The sequence below is a fragment of the Syngnathus acus genome, chromosome 3 (assembly GCF_901709675.1).
Source record: "Syngnathus acus chromosome 3, fSynAcu1.2, whole genome shotgun sequence".
NCBI classification, from domain to species: domain Eukaryota; kingdom Metazoa; phylum Chordata; class Actinopteri; order Syngnathiformes; family Syngnathidae; genus Syngnathus; species Syngnathus acus.
Window position 1 is genome coordinate 660,740 of NC_051089.1, and position 17,131 is coordinate 677,870.

Genomic DNA, 17,131 nt, shown 5'->3' on the forward strand with positions numbered 1-17,131 from the left:
CATTAAAATGCAAACAGAAATCCATGTACATGAGAAAACAAACCAACACATACATGCACACATCCTATAATGATAAACGGCTCCAGATTTGAAGATTCCCATTTGTAATTTTCTGAGTGAAGAGGCAGGACGCAGGCGATTGATCAAATTGGGCAGCAAGTTAACACTCAAGAGCCAACCCCCCCGCCCCCTACACACACACACACACACACACACACACACACACACACACACACATACACACCAGGTTCTTTTTTTTGTTCTCTCTTTTTTTGTCCAGTCCCTCTTAAATTATTCAAGTCGATTTATAAATGGTCACCTCAGTGGCAAAATGGCTGGCGACCCGAGATAGATAAAAACGGGTGAATTTTGCAGCTAAACTGATTTTCCACGCGCACAATATTAATCCCAATGCCATGTTTTCATTCCGACATTTTGCTGGAAAGAAATTTTGAGCAAGTCTTTGGACAACTTTCCTTTGTGTGTTGAATAAAAGTCAAGTAAACATATTTGTGCCAGACGGTAACTAAAAAGCGGGCCTCTCATTACAAGGGCCCGGACGTTGCTTGTCTGGGCCGCCGCCGCCTTTTTTTTCTTCTCCGCCCGCCCAACCGCCCGCCCGCCCGCCACCTTGTTAGCGATGTCCGCTGGCGCTAATTGGCAGCGTCTTGCTGCTCTCACGCTGGCAGACGCTTAAATGACAAACGCTGCCACGCTCCTTCCACAACCTGAGAGGAAAAGCTGTGACGTCTCGTTATCGGGAGGCAGCCAACAAGGTGGTGGTGGGGCGAGGTGGGTGGGGGGACACTGAAGGGCAATTTGTCCGTTTAATCAGGAGCATATTTTGGAATATTCGGCCCCCGAAGACACTTTCACTTAGCCGCATGAAATTTGCAAGACATGTCCATCATGAATAGAGCCACAAAAAAAGTCCCTGTAAGTCATGAGCAAAAAGACACAGGAAGTCAGCCATTTTTTTTTTTTTAAAGGAAAGTAGGTTAGGGTTAGGAGCATTGTGACAAAATGTTACGATTCGTGTCAGCAAATCATGCATCAATTGCAGCCACGGAAATCTTTTGAAAATGTAATACGTAGTGACGTGAAACCGTGTCGACAAAAAAAAGTCTCCAAAAGCCATGTCAGGGAGTCAGCCATTTTTGTTCAAGGCGGCAATTTCCCTAACCCTTAACCGAACGTTAAGTTAACAAGGCGAATGGCGCTAAATCGAGACAATTGCTGTCATTGTGTGCGCTTAGAGATGGAAGAGCATGCCAAACTTGAACCATGACGAGACCTCAGTTGAGTTTGGAGGCCTCGGACAAGCAAAGTGCACTTTCGGAGCTGCTAGTCAAAAATCTGGAGTGGCCACGGACACAATGTTGTCCCCTCCCTCCCCCGCCAATTTGACTTGTAGATGCCGCCCTCACAACGCACCTCTGATTCAGGCAATTAGCCAGCGACTGGAGACGGCGGCTGACATTTGGCCATCAACGTGGACGCCGCCACCGCCGGCTGCGCTAATTAGCCGAGATGGAGTGAGACGCATTTGCGGGAAGATGATCAAACCCTGTGAGGAGATCGGGGCCACTATTAGCAAGATAGAGGCGACTTACGTACTATTCCTAAGTTTTTTGTTTCGGTGAAGGGGTTTCTGTTAGCGCCAAGATGGATTCACGCTTCCTTCTTGGGCTGATGTTCCACGCTTCCTCCCGGGCCTGCGACCGAGGCACACGTGCGCTCGGGAGATAGCCCGGGATAAAATATGTATTGGTTTCCTGAAAGCAACGTCCCCCGAGCGCTTTTGGATGACAAAGCGCGGCCGATGGTGGAGATTTCAACGCAACGTTGTTAGCAAACACAAAGCGCCGGGCCGCCGCCTTCCCTTCTCGGCCAATCCCGTTTAGCGCACCCACCCAAACATCCCCCTTATTCTTTCCTGCCGCTGATTTCCACTTCTCCGTTTCACTTGCTCTTCTCCTCGGCCCGCTGACAGGCTGCCGGCGTCGGCGGGAAGAGAGCCGCATTAATTAAGACGGTGCCAGCTGTAATTTTCTGGGGAAGTAAATTTGCGCACAACTAAAGGTTACGGGGACCTTTTCACTGTCAGAATTTACTACAGCCTGTGAATGTTAATGCAGCTAATGAAGACATGCTCTCGCAGGCTGAACTTAAAAAACTAGCGCTGCCACGAGGAGGAGGAGGAAGGCAGCGGGCCAAAGAAGACGAGGCAGGAGATGGACAAAAATGGAAGCTCAAGAGTTATACATAAGTGCATGGATGTGACACTTTTTTTTCCACCTGGCTTAAGACTATTTATCTGTTTGGAAGGTCAAAGGACTGTAAGACACCAGTGTCAAACTCAAGGCCCGGGGGCCCGGACCCGGCCCGCCTCATCATTTTATGTGGTCCGCAAAGGCAACTAACTCCTGTGTCAACTCAATGTTTCTTGTTAAAATACCAAAATTGTAAATTGTCTTCCCTTTTAATAACAATGAGATATTGCAAAAAAAAAATGTTGTCATTATTGGCCCCACGAGGGACACCACAACTACGATGTGGCCCGAGATTGACATCCTACTGTAAGAGCTCTATCAGGGGATAGACAAGGAGAGAGTAAAATGGCAACAACAATGACTGGAACGTGGATGAACGGGGGGCGGAAGAGAAAACTATAACAAAAGGCAACGACGACACATTTGAATCACGGGAAAGAAAAGGCAACGAGAAAAGACAATATCAGCCAGTTGAAAAGCGAACTTGATTGGGGAGCTTGGGACTGCACAAGGAGAAGAGAGTAGAAAATAGCAGCAATGTAATAGCAGAATAAAAAGACAACACCCCAGAGCAGAAGGTAACAAAACAGACGGCAACCTGAGCATACACGGAAAATAGGAAATAAGAAGAAAAACAAATAGCAATGACAACACCTGTTGGGAATACAAAGACAACAGGAAGAAAAGAAAGCGCAAAAAGAAGACACCAACAGCTCTGCTTGACAAATAAATTGAATGAATCAATCAATCAATCAATCTGGGAGTTGGAAAAGGACTGTGCTGTTGTTTTTCCCCAAACTGGTAAAAGTGTTTTTGTTTTGTTTTTTTGCGTGCACGCCGCGCGTTGAGGCCTTGAAAAAGCGCAGGACGTGCCAGAAATAATGGGGGCTGACGATGGAGAAGAGCAGCATCAATGACAAGGTCGCTCGGCAAAGTCCGACTTAACCTGAGGCCACAGAATAATTCCGCGCATCTTGCAAAGACACATTAGAGCACACATGGCAAGTCAACGCTTTACACACACAAGAGAATCTTCCCCCACAATTATGCTCTGCTTTACAACCAAAACAAAGAAGCATTTCAATGCCATTTGCCATCTTCCAACCTTTCTCAAGCATTGGGGGCTTCTGTCCACGGCACTGCACGGATTCGGGCTTGCATCCCAACATAGGTGAGTGTCACACGTCACCAAATTGCAAAAATACCTTTACAATTTGTCCACAAAAACAGGAAAAATGTCAAAAACACCAGAGGAAGAGTATTATTGTTTATTATTGCATATTGCATTATTGCTTTCGTACAAGCTAAAAATGGATCAACCAAACCAAAGTGAAGTAACGAACTCACTAACAACAAAATGAATCAAACTAACCAAGTCATTGTAAAAACAAGTCCAACCAGCGCACCTTTATGTCTCTAAATGCTCCACAATAGACAGATAATAAATTCGGTGTGTGTGTGTGTGTGTGTGTGTGTGTGTGTGTGTGTGTGTGTGTGTGTGTGTGTGTGTGTGTGTGTGTGGTCGCTAGCGGGGGTCCGCAGAGATGCAGGATGAGACGCTATCTGCTTGCTATTCATCTATTCTGACTGCCAGCGGCCATTCAACACATTGTCATACTTTACCACACGCACCTGTGTGCACGCACGCACGCACGCACATTCCAAAGACAAGCCTTCTGGCCTCATGTCGCAGCCTCACTTCAACTCTGTCATGTCTGATTGATATCAACCACTCGCAGCACGTTGCTTTCCTTCACTCAATTAGTCGGAACGAGCCACTGAACAGCAACAAAACAAAACAGTCTGGTTTCTTTGCATATGTTCCCCTCCCGTCTTGTAGGCGGCGGCGTCCTCAAAACGAACGCAACTGCCGCACGGACCGTGGACCTACCCGAGCAACAAAGTGAACAACGAGGCCATGGAGATGGCGGGCGGGGTGTCCTCAATAAACGAGCGGTCGCCAGGGATATTGTTAGCGTTGACCAAGACGCGGCTAACCAATTCATCAGCACCGCGTTGATGATGAATACAGCCGCCGTGCGTTTATCGTGGCGACCACTGATCATACGAGTCATTATTTTTGATGAATGCGCGCTGGAAGTCCTCCATGCAAAACCGCCGTGGGCGCGTGTGCGTTTATCGGGGAGGCTCACCTCGCCTCGCCTCGCCTTGGTGTGCGAGCGTGTCGATGAGCCCGCTCAGCAAAATAAAGTGCAACTGGCGATTAAGGGAAGAAAAAGGGAGGGGGGGGGGGGGAAGGTCAGTTGGGGGGGTACTAATTTGATGACCATCACCTCTCTGGATGCCTCCGTCTTCACCCAACAACCGTGATGAATGACTTTATTGAGATGCTCAATTAGCTCAGCCGTGCACGCAGTGTGTGCCAGTAGAAATGTGTGTGTGTATCAGCCATTAAAATACGCAGAGCTACCGGCCAAACAACCAAACTAACAAGTGACAAAATAACAAAGTGCCCCCCCTCCACGTAAATATCAACAAGGTAACAGTAAAAGAAAACATTGAAGGCAGCAAAGCAAGCAACTTTAGCGCTTGAAAGTGAGCAAGTGACTCCAAATGTGCAGCCGTCATCTTGTGGCACGTGCCTTTTCCTGACTGCTCTTCCGTGCACGTTGGCACTGCCACTCCACGCACCTCCCCTGCCTTATTTTGTGTGTGTGTGTGTCACATGAGATTTGCTGCAACAAGAGTGAAAACACAAGTGTCCTCTCTGGCTGTCGCTTCCTCTTTGTTCCTGGCCGCCACCGCCACTCCCGGCAAAAAGACAACAAATGGCTGCCCTGGGACGCCTGCGTACGTTGCGCTACCTGTGTTAAAATGCTGTGACAGCGGAAATGTTTGTGTGACAAGCACTCGGCCTTTTGGAGTCCATTAGCCGCCGCCTCCTCTCATTTTGCATGGCAGCTTATCGCGCAGGCACAAATCGCGCATGCTACACACGTCGGCGTCGCTGCCGCCACGCAGCTTCTCTTTGTGTGAGACGTAGAAAAGGTCAGGATGCCGACAGGTGGCCATCTTTTCATTCCACGCTCTCGTAGATTTCTTTTTGTATCCTAATGTGTGTTTTCAGAGACAGTATGAAGGCCCAAGACACACTGGGTCTGGCTGGTGGTGCCGATTCCCCCGGGCCGGGCCGCCGATTTGGCTCGTATCGCCTGTCGTGATGTTTGGCCCCCGCTCGCTCGGCCAAACGAGCCTAACCTTGAGGGACTTGTTTGACCGGCGACCGCCCCCCCCCCCTCGGCCCCATCCTCACGTGTGCACCACCCACACACACCAACACGCTTTAGTGCAGCAAATGCGTTGAATAATTGATGTCGAGCTTTCTGATGCGTTTGTTTCGCTGCGTGAGGCAGAAGACAACTGTCACTGCGCGTCTGTGTGTGTGTGTTAGTCATAATCAGGGAGTGCCCCCCCCCCCCTCCCCTGACCCCGCCCAACCCAGCCAGCGCCCATCATAGAAAACATGTCTTGTCCCCTCCAACATTCGTCACAAGTTTGCTGGTCCCAGGGAAAGCAGCGACTGACAAACGCACAAAGCCATCGTGACCGCATCGCCTTTAGACGCTCGAGGGAGACGAGCAGTGTGTGTGTGTGTGTGGTGGGGGGGGGGCGCGATCCTGGCGGGGGATGCATGCAAGTTCCAAGAGACAATAAAAAGGAGAGAAGTTTGTTTTTCACAAAGATGGAGAGATGCTGACACATCAAACAGCCACTTTGGGATTTGACACACACAAACAACTCTGCTTGTGTGTTTCTGCTTGTGTGTGTGCATCTGTGTGTGTGTGTGTTTCTGCTTGTGGGTGCGCATGCGCCTGGGATTAAAACACATTTGACCGCACTCGCATTTCGCCACCAACGGATTTGCATAATCACATACTTTTTTCTGTTTAATTTTAGATTAAAAATTAAATTATTAAAATTATTTGTAATAATTATTTCTTATTATATAAATTCGATGTTATATTGTTTTTTATTTATTTATAACTAGATTAAAAATTCAATAAAATTATGATTACAAATTAATTATAAAAACGATTTTGGTGGAATAATTTCTCTGCCATTTTGCGTCCCATTTTTCATAATAAAAAAATATTGCATGTATGTCAGCATTTTTGAAAGAGTTGTGCGCGTGTTTGCATTTATATGGCCGGAAATCAAAATGCAGAGAAGTCTCGCGGCGGGCCGAGCGACATGACAAGCCGGGCGGGGGAGGGGGCGGTAGAGGCGGCGATAACAAACATTCATCAAAAGTCCGAGGCGCACGAGGCCATTCGTTCCCCAGAAACATCATCAATATTGGACGTTGTTTTATGGAGAAGCCACTTGATTTTGTCCCGGGTCCTGTGCGGCTGACCGGCGCCGATCAATTACCATTGACAAGATTTGTGCACGCCGACCAGCCCGGGCACTTTGTTTCTCTCGGCCCGAGTTGCCTTGTCGCCGAGTGCTCCATCTTCCCGCTGACTGGTCGCCGCCGCCGCGACAACAAGCGGCTCAGAGAACATATTGCTCTCGTTACGTGGAGCGGACGCCTGATTGCTACCACCTCCGCCTTTTTCAAGGCCTGATGGTCAAAGTCCAACAACCCGTCAAAAGGCCGTTTAGGGACTCGTGGCTAGCTTGCTGCTTCAAATTCCAGAACCGAAGCGGTGTTTTTCTTTGTCGACTGGAACCGAACCAGCGAGGGATTCGCCCAGAGGTTTTCAAGACGCAAGCAGTCTTCTGGCTCATTTTTTGCTTTGACGTATGAGCCCAAACTTGGTGGCGGGAAACTCAAGTCAACGGCAGTTAGCGGTTGTCGGATTCCTCCGAAAAGAGGCTTCAAGCGGAGTCTAACTAATCATAAAACCAGGAGTGCCGTTTCAATGCTTTCAGCACACAAATGGTGGAACAACCTCAACAGACATCACAAGCACATTCTGCGCAAAACAATTAAGGACAATTGAGGGTCCTATTTTTGAAGGTTATTGAGTCTAAATGTTGAGGTTTTGTTGTCTAATGTAATATACTGCCCCCAGGTGGTCAAGGCAGGCACAACAAACTTTCTCGTTGAAGTGCAGAAATCGAATGTTGCACGCCGCGAGCGGAAGCGCTTTCAAGTTGAGCGCAAATACGCTTCCAGCTATGAATGGGATGGGATGTGAGCTCGCTCGCTCGCTCGCTCGCATTGTGCTAAAGTGAGCCGTGAGTCATAATGTGCATTTGTCTGCAGTGAAGCAGACAGATGGCACTGGGATAACATGGTGATCAAACAAGCAATAAAAAGCAGCTTTAACTCACTTTTATAGTGGAGGTGCGGCGCAAAAATGGCATAAAACACAATAAAATCAAAGGTTAGCCTGACGCCACGCCGTAAATATGCCGCTTCCTGTTTGTCATCGCCGCTTTTTAGCACTTTCATAGCCAACTTAGCGCTTTTGCTCATCGCTTCTTCTTCTTTTTCCCCCTCCCACAAAGACAGGTTAGCTTCGTTAAAGACAAAATTGTTGCCAAAGTTGATCGTGGTCGACGTTTTAGGGTTTTTGATGCTTGCTTGAGCGCAGACGCTTCGGAGAACGTTTCCGAAGACATTCCGTTTCGTTTCAAAAAGTACGTTAGCCTCGCAATGATTACAATTAGGCGTTTGTCAAATTCACGGAAAGTTGCTGAATTCTCGGATGATGACGACGCTTACAAAACGTCAAGCTTGTTTCGTCAGAGACTCAATTGTGAAGTAAACTATGTTGGTTGACGACGACGACGCCATCTTAGATGCTTATAAAAACGCGAGGTTCGTGGAAGGCTATAAATCATCCTTGATTGAAATATTTGCCGGTCAACTGTCTTAAATGTTCCCAAAGTGTGGATCTTGACAAAAAGCGGCACGTTACGCCCGCTGACGAGTGAAAAGGGTCAGCGCGCGTGGCGCAGCAATGCAGCTTGGCAGGTGATTTGTTGCCGCGGAGACTAATGAAGTGGTGGCAGCGCCACCCGGCTTCTTTTGCAAGATCAATTTGGCGGCGGCGGCGCAGCGCGCACCGCCGTTATGAATGATGGAAACCTCCGCGGGCCATCCATACTGAGAGCGCCGCGCCGCGCCACGCCGGGCATCACTATGCGGCCGTGTACCTTCGCCGCCGCCTCCCACCAATCCGTGAAGGCGGGATTCAGCCATCCTTCTTGTTTGCAGAAAAATGCATTAGCGGCGCCCTCCCAGGCAGTTAGCGCCACTGCGTCAACATTACACCGTCTTCAGTTTTTACAAAAACTTGCTCACAAAGTCATCTATTTACTTATTTATTCATATGAAGCTATTTATCTATCCATCTAGCGATGTCATTGAAATTGGCATGAATATGTTAAACGGTCTTTGATTTGATTGATGGGCCGCTTGTTTGCAACATTAACAGTAGCCTGGCCTTCCCCCGTTAGCTGGCGTTGTTACTCACTTTGATGGACTAAAACGGCAGCTCAAGAGGCTGCCGCTCAAGAGGAGCTTTTAAACTGTTCATGCATAATGCGCCAGATATTTTAGTCGTTGGCGGGATAATGAAAATGAGCTAAAGTGGCACGTCGCTTACTCCCCCCCCCCCCACCTCCAAGTGAACTTTAGCCCCTTCCAGTGGCGCTTTTAGAGCATCTGGGTTAGTAATGAGGCACATGCAGATTTGAACGCTAATGGCGTGTTTGTCTGCATGATTAACAGCGACGACCACGACTTTTTTACGACTACGCCGAGGCTCCTTGACGTAAAAACGGACCAAAATATCGTGTAGTCCTACCTCGATTTACGACCTTCTCGACTTTTTGAAGTCACGAGCAATCGACGAAATGAATTGTGGCCTTTTCTTGGAGGGGTTGGAACCCATACGTGAACTATATCCATATATGTTGATTTTCACATACAAAATACTTCACAGGAACTTTGTCAAGTGAGATGTTTGGAAAAATGCGTACATAAGACTATTTGTAAAATGGAAACACCTATGTTAGCTTAATTGTGGTCTGCTTTTCTTATGCACGATTTTATCAACACAGTCAATTTTCTTTGAGGTTTATGGAAATGTGGTTGGATTTACAAAATACATCTACACAAACATTTGTGAGCCTCATTAAAGATGACTATGGGAAAATCACATTTTGTGCAAGGTTATCATTTGTCTTCTGTTTACATGGGTTTTTTTTTTGAACTAATGCTGATCTTCACAGCAACACGCATCAACAAGGAGGAAAATAATTGGCGAGAGGTTTTTTTTTCATTCCGATGTGGCTCATCTGAATTTTGCGTCATCTGTAAAGCTGTCACATCCGCCGCGGCCTCCCGCCGAGGGCTCGCGAGGGAAAAGTGGGCCGCCGCCATGAATACTTGCTGGAGTTTTGTGCTTAGATTAAAATACAGCCCAAAAAAAGGCAAAGGGGAGGAAAATTGAGCCAACGTGGCGACGGTCTGAAGAAAAAAAGACGGAGCGCGCCGTGCTTTTACGGGTAATCTCAACTATTCAGATTGATGGCTCGAAGACGGGCCGGGCTGGGCCGGGCCGGGCCGGGCCTCCCGCGCGTCTTCTTTTATGGAAATGTGTCCAATTGAGGGAGGCGAAGGATGGCCTTCCGACCGCCTCCCCACCGCTTCGACGCCGTGCCGCTTCATCCTTCTTCTCCCGCCGCCCGAGTGTTTTCATATTTCCTCAAGAGAGCAAAGCGGGCTGCGATTGCGCCGGCTAACAAATGAGCTTGATGCAGATGGCGTTCTTGTTGACTGTATTCTACTGGCATAGAAACTTGGATTAACATTTATGAGATGACTTGCGCCAAGTGAGCGATGCACCAAAAGGGAATTGCTTTGGTTCCCAACAGGTGGATGTTGTTATTGAACTCTGGAAGCCTTCATGGCGCCTTTCAAATCCTATTTTGAAAGTCCAACTCGCAAGTTTTGCTTCAAGCCGCAAGTGGATTTTCACGGGCACGTGTTGGAGACGTTGACAAAAGCAACAAACAAACGACACGGGTTGAACGAATAAAGATGTTTTTGGAGTCGACTTTGGAGAAGGTCGGATCAAAGTCGATTTTTAGTTTCCCGGAGGGCTTTAAGTGCGTCATTTCTCACAGTTGCGATTGGAAAACGCCGCCGCCCGCCGCCGCGAAGGGCTGCATTTTGCATACTCGGCGATATTTTGAATTATTCATTGTTAACAAGTTACTTTTCTTTGGTGTGTGAGTTTTAGAAGACATCGATTTTGCCTTGACAGCGACTTGAGGAGATGCAGAGTGTGACTAAACGCCAGATCACACGAAGAGTGGCACACAAACAAGGCGGCTGCCTGCGGTCCACATCCACTTCCCCCGTGACGTCAAACAAGACGGAGCGCGCCATTGAGTGCTCGGAGTCCGTGTATTTTATTTTGCCTTTATCTATTATTCAAGTCCCCATGATTAATTCAGGATATCAAATCAAGATGCAGGAAATCAATCACGGCCGGCTTTGGATCTGCCTCTCGTTAGACGCGGCTCGGGTCCAGGTCCCGGGTCTCGGCCCGTGGCGGCGGCGCTGGCGCGCACTTCTGTGGGGACACGCTGAAGCACTTAAGGCTGCGAGCGGGGCCATGCGGACCTACTTAGGCCGCATCCGATTGAGCGGTCGGCATCATTTTATGCGTCGCGCTGAGAGAGGGACCGAGCCCGCGGCCCGCGGCCGGAGAAAAGCTCGCTTAACCGTTTGCGCGCACGACAGGGGAGCTAGCCTCGCGGGCCGGCTCGGGTTCCTTGCGTGACGTTTGAATGCTGCAACAGTTTGGAAAGAAAGCTTCAGCTGAGTGAAGAAGAGTGGATTTTTCACTCGAATGATGTCATGCTCATTTTCAAAAATTCTATATCTGCAACAAATGTAATTAGGAATTACCAATGATGACAATAATTAAAAAGTTATTTTTTAGATTTGATTTCACAATCAGGGGGGGGGCTGCAACAGATTTGGGGCATTTCCATTCATTTGAATGGGGAACGAGGATTGCAGTGTTTTGCGTCACGAGGCGCTCATGGAACAAATCAATTGTATTTTGCCAGGTGGTTCTGATGTAAAAAGTTGGAGAACTGTGGGAAACAAGCGGAATGGAAAAAAAAAAAATTTGGATCCAGAAGCAGAAGACGAAGCCACTTGTAGCCTGCGGAGCAGATGTTCCGAGACGGCCCTATATCACCATCTCTCCTTTTATACCAGCGTCGGTCGGCCGCCATGATGGGGAAACCCGCCGGATCAATAACGGCGGTCAAATAACAACGCCGGGGGGGGCCCGGAGAATCGTCTGACTCGGCCGACTCAAAGCAGACGCAGTAATGTCGCGGTAAAAACGTCAGTCAGCGGTAGGAGAGGCGACGATTTACGAGAGGAAACGCGTTTCTGTATTCTCCCGGCCGCCGCCGAGCCGCTGGCTCCGTGGCGGCGATAATTTGTAGTTGTTAAAGTGACACGGTGTTGGTGGGCCGGCCGGCCGCGGCCAGGAATGTGGGGGCCAGGCCCGACAATTAGTGCTGCGTATATCACACGGATGGGAGAGGGCAACGCGCACGAACAAACATGCGCGCGCACGCACCAGGAAGAGCGTCAGCCTATGCCAACAATTTGGCTATACACGTGTGGGAAACAAACACAAAATGACATTTTTTGCAAATGAGTTTTTTTCTAATAAAGAAAAGACCACAATACCGTGTCAATTCAACACGGGTGTGTAGACTTTTGTCTTTCCCCTGGTTTGTGCATATTGTTGAATGTGACCCTTCAAAAAAAATGCGTACCGTTTCTTAGAAGCATTCATAATTTTGACAATGGTAGACAATAGATCAATTTATACAAAAAGAACAACTTACTTTCTTACGCCACATTCTCTCAATTGTTTGCCCACTCCTTGCTGTCCTCTTCAACTTCTACTGTTTCTTCTTCTACTTCTTCTGCTTCTTCTAAAAGAACAACTTACTTTCTTACACCACATTCTCTCAATTGTTTGCCCAGTCCTTGCTGTCCTCTTCTACTTCTTCTGTTTCTTCCACTTCTACTACTTCTTCTTCTACTTCTACTTCTCTACTTCTTCCACTTCTACTTCAACGACTTCATCTACTTCTTGTACTTCTTCTGCTTCTTCCTCTACTGCTTCTACTTCTTCTGCTTCTTCTTCTACTTCTTCTCACTTCTTCTACTTCTTCTTCTATTTCTTCTTCTTCTACGACTACCTCTTCTACGACTGCCTCACAAAATCAAAACATTGGAGTCAAAGTCAGTGTTACTGTTCGTGATATGCCATGTTGTTTGTATATAACTGATTCAATAAAAAAAAAAGTCAGTTACTTTTTATCGTCTCCTGCTGATGACCAAAAAACAAAACATCTGGAAAGCATTTTTTTTCTGGGAAAAGAAGCTCGTCCACAGAGGAGCTTCTTGTGTGACCTTTGACTATTTGTCTACCTATAAACTCTATAACTTCCTCTCTGATCAATAAATGAATTATTTAGATTTCATATTTTGATATATTGAGAAATCCATCTTAAAAGTGCCTTCAATCCACAAGGTGATGGATGAGATATAAATGGACAACAGAGGCCTTCCCGACAAGAGCAGATATCAGCCAAGAGATGGAAATCCAATCTGCAAGCCACCTTGCGGTGAAACTCACGCTTGCTTCATTTGCGCAAGTTCACGTTCCCCCGTCGTCAGACAAAGCCGCCAGTCGATACGCGTCTGCGATAGCAGGCTGAATAATTGCAGTAATTAATGACCTGCGGGCAAGCGTTGGCGCGTCCACCCTGCCTGCCCGTCCGTGGTGCTTTCTCCACGGCCTTCCTCCCAAACGCCGTGTTAAAAATTCCAGCGTTGACCTGTGTGAATTCTTAACGCACGCTCAGCTGTCCAAAGTGTCTCCGTTGACCTTTACCTGGCTTCTCGGCGCCGTCATCTCGCCGTGTCGGACAAAGACGGGGAAGAAAAACATTTGCAAAAAAACATCTGTTTGTCTATATGTTGACGATAGTTTCTTCTTTTGTTTTATTCGCCGTAATTGAAAAATAATTCAGGCGGCGTCGGGAGGAATCAATAAAGAATTAATGAAAGGAGAAGGCGGCGTCATTAAAGGCAATAAAGAGGGAGATGCGATGATGAAGATGGCATCACGCGCACACACGGATTCCAGTGTGTGTGTTTTGTGAGGAGGAGGCGTCCTTTAAATCACATTTTTTTCCCATTTGTTTGCAATGCGATTACAACCAAAATATGTGCGCTTATTCACGGCTGTGTCAAAATTGCCATACTCCTCATAGCAGCAAAGAATAATAATCATACTGATCAAATAAAAATATACGTATTTTTTAAAAAAGACGTACTCCTCCAAATTGGAACGGAGCCTTTTCAAAAGTGAAATCTGTTCCGTTTGGGATATCTGCCAACGCAAGCAAGCGCAGGGTAGACCCACAGATGAGACCGACCGACCGGCCGGCCGGTGACGTGGACGCGACCGCTAGCGTGCATGAAATAACATGGGCTGTAATTGGAAGCTACAGCCAAAGCAAAGCGTCGTCACTCCGACCGAAATCTACTGCCAGTGTGCAAGCACGCCTGACTCGCTTCTGGGGCTGGATTTTACGGCTACTTTGTCTCTGTTTTTATATGGCCGTCGACTGGAGTATGATAGGCAAACTGAGAAGACTTAATAACAGGAATGTATTGGAGCTCATATTCACTCTGCCATAAAGCTGCCAGAGGAGACAATAGCGGCCGAGGTTAATGGGCGACCGGGCCGGCGAGATGATTATTGATTAGCTAAAGGTTGAGCTAATCATTAGGCTTCATCCATTTTTACGCACTCCTCGCCGTGACCTTTAGCACTCGGCCCGGATTTCTCCGTACGATGATTTGATCACCTTCTTCTTCTTAGCCTCGTCGGAGGAGGGATGGGGGGCGTGATGTAAAACAAGATGGGGAATGCCATTGAAAAGGACATCAAACATACAAATGCCATGAAAATCTTTGAGCGGGTTTTACAGATTGTTCCTGGTATGAGGACATTGGATGGAATTGCAAACATACGCAAAGCTACCTAACTAAAAAACGGACCGACGAAGGATCCAACAAAGTCAGTCGAGATGGCCGACCGTGGACAAATGGCATGGCCGCCCAACTGACCAACCAACCGATCGACTAAATGAATTGACCAACAAACCTAGCGATCCCCAGGATGACTTACTTACATTTATGAAAGCTAAAATGCTCCTCAAAAACATTTTCCAGAGGTAATAAAAGGTTTCTTCCAGGGTGGCTTTTTGGGAAGGAAGGATGGTGTTTTGCAGCGGCGTTCTAGAAGCGCAAACATAACATCTGTATACAAAAGGTAACGTTTACGGACGATGCTATGTTGGCACGCGCCGCGGTTCTGTGTGCACTGAGAGTGAAAGCAGTCAAAATGTGAAACATCCGCTCTGAGGAAAACCTTGACATGGTGACAAGGAAATGGCTCGCGTCTAACAGCTCTATTTATTGAATCCCGCCGAATGTTCCTGGCACCGGCGGCCCTTTAAGCAAACCCAGACGGGACGCACATCTGCGCCCAATCACACGCCTCTGATCCCCTTGCCATTTCCATTTTGTTTGCCGGGAGGGGGGGAGGCTGGGAGACGCCATGTTTATTTGAAGTAACGCTCAACTACTGAATGGCCGCATGTCCAGGGAGAGAGAGAAAGAGAGAGACAGACCTTTCAAGTCCAACTTTGGAATTGGTTGACTTCCAAGTCACAAATTTGCCCATCGGAAATAAAACATTGATTGACAATTTGAAGTCACTCTTAACTGTCATACAAGGAGCTAGCTTGGCGTTAACGTCTAATGAAATACTCCAGGCAGAATGAGAACATGCTAACAGGTGCTATGCTAGCAAGATGACCTGGCTGTGAAAATCTCACTGTTTGACAGGATTGACATTGTTCAACATTTGAATGGTCACAATGCTAAAGACAGAAATTTAGGAAGAAATTGAGGTAGATTAAGGATTGTGCATCAAGCCTTATTTCTTATGAAAACAGATTTATTGCTAACATGCTAAAGAGTTACGACGCTAACTACAATGTGATTCTTGTCGTGGTCAGGAGCTGCATGTCGAGAAGAAAAATGCCAACTGAATTGATTGGCGCCTTGCACTATGATGTCACACTATGATGTCACGCCATGAGGTCATTTGAGCGCTTTACCCTTCCGAAGCAACGACTTTGAACTCCGCCGAACCTAGCGGCGAGTGTACAGCGCGGATGATTGAACTCATCCGCCGTCGCTTCTCGGCCGACTAAACCAATTCCAAAGCCCCTAACCCCCGCCCTCTCCCTCCTGTCTTTTCTCCCCGCCGCCTTTCATTTAAATATTTCATCCCGTTGTCTTTTGAAGGAGGGGGGGGGTAGACCCCGACGCCAAAGTGGAGCACAGAAGACATGACGGCGTCTGAGGCGTCAGGTGGCGATGATAAGAAGTGAAAAGGTGGAGAAGACACGGGAGTGATAACTAATGTACTTCCTGTGTACTTCCTCCTCGCCTCCTGTCAAGCTGGCCCGCCGCCACACCCGCTCTACGTCAACACGACCCCCCCCCCACCCCCACAAATGCTCCAAAACTACTGTCAACCAATCCGGTTTATGGCGCATGCCTGTGTGTGTGTGTGTGTCAGTCGGTCAGGTGGATCACACAAGAGTGAAAGAAGCACTTAGCGGAAAGTGACGCGTCCGCCCTCAAATGCACGCGTGTGGTGTTTGGTGGCGGTTCCAGGCCAGAAGTCAGGCGTGCAAATCTTGGCGGGAACAAGAACAGGTGGACGGGACAGGATGAGATTCCGCACGATCTTTCCACGCCCTGTTGTGATTTGGAACGCGGCGGCAAAAACACGACACAAAGAAACGTAATAAAAGACACGGTTTGGCTCTTAACACGTCGCCTTGTCAGGCGGATTCCCGGGTTTAGTTACGAGAGCGCAACGTGACATCATCGGGTCAACTCTTTGCCTTTTTTACTGGCTAAGTTAGAAACTAGAAATGTCCAAAAAAAAGAAAGTTGTCAATGGAACGTATTTCACTTTTCTCAATTTGTAAGTGTCGATGAATACATTTTGGAATATTCCATTAGGGTAAAAGTCACTTTGTAAAGTTTGTCTGCACTTGACTAGTTAGCCTTAGACGCCACGATGTCACTCTTATTTCACATTTTGGAGGAAATAAATAACTTGCCGTGATCGAAGGGAAAGGAAAAAAAATGAAAGGGTGGAAATATCGATTTCCTGTTTGGCCTCATTTAATGTGAAATTGCATCATTCATCACTTTCACAAAACCAATAGTGACTCCTTGGGAAGAAAAAAGACAAAAAGGCCCGAAAAAGACAAAAGACACGTTCCATACTTTCCAGTGAATTCAACTTTGAGGGCACTTTAGTTGAATTCATTCTTGCGACTGAGACACAAACTCATGTTTGAATCCATCATGGCGGCTTGAAAATTTCTTTTTTTTTGCGCCTTGAATTTGAAACCCCAAACATGAAGCTCAAAAGTCGTCGTCTTGTTTTTGGGTCAAACTTTGAAAGCCTCATCCTTGCTCGGAACCTTAACTCCATGCCGGAACACTCCATCTATTTTGACACCCGACCACTGTATTAAAATCCGCGGCCTGGCTTGAAACCCTTGAAGCACTCACACATACACACACACACTTTTTGTTCCGCTTGCCAGCCTGCTCACTGAACCTCCCTGCGTTTATTTGACCTTTCAACTCTGAGCTCCCTCCTCAGGGGAAAATCACTATGATACACACACACACATACATGAACGCATGCACACGTACACACACACAC

At 47.4% G+C, this 17,131-nt stretch overlaps 1 long non-coding RNA gene across 1 annotated transcript in view; it reads right to left on the minus strand.

Moving 5' to 3' along the window:
- LOC119120292 overlaps window positions 1-12,304 on the minus strand; it is a 43,706-nt gene extending 31,402 nt beyond the window's left edge. Inside the window, exon 1 of the long non-coding RNA XR_005097494.1 lies at window positions 12,135-12,304. This is a non-coding gene — a long non-coding RNA (uncharacterized LOC119120292). The remainder of the gene's footprint in view (window positions 1-12,134) is intronic.
- Between the last annotated feature and the right edge of the window lie 4,827 nt (window positions 12,305-17,131).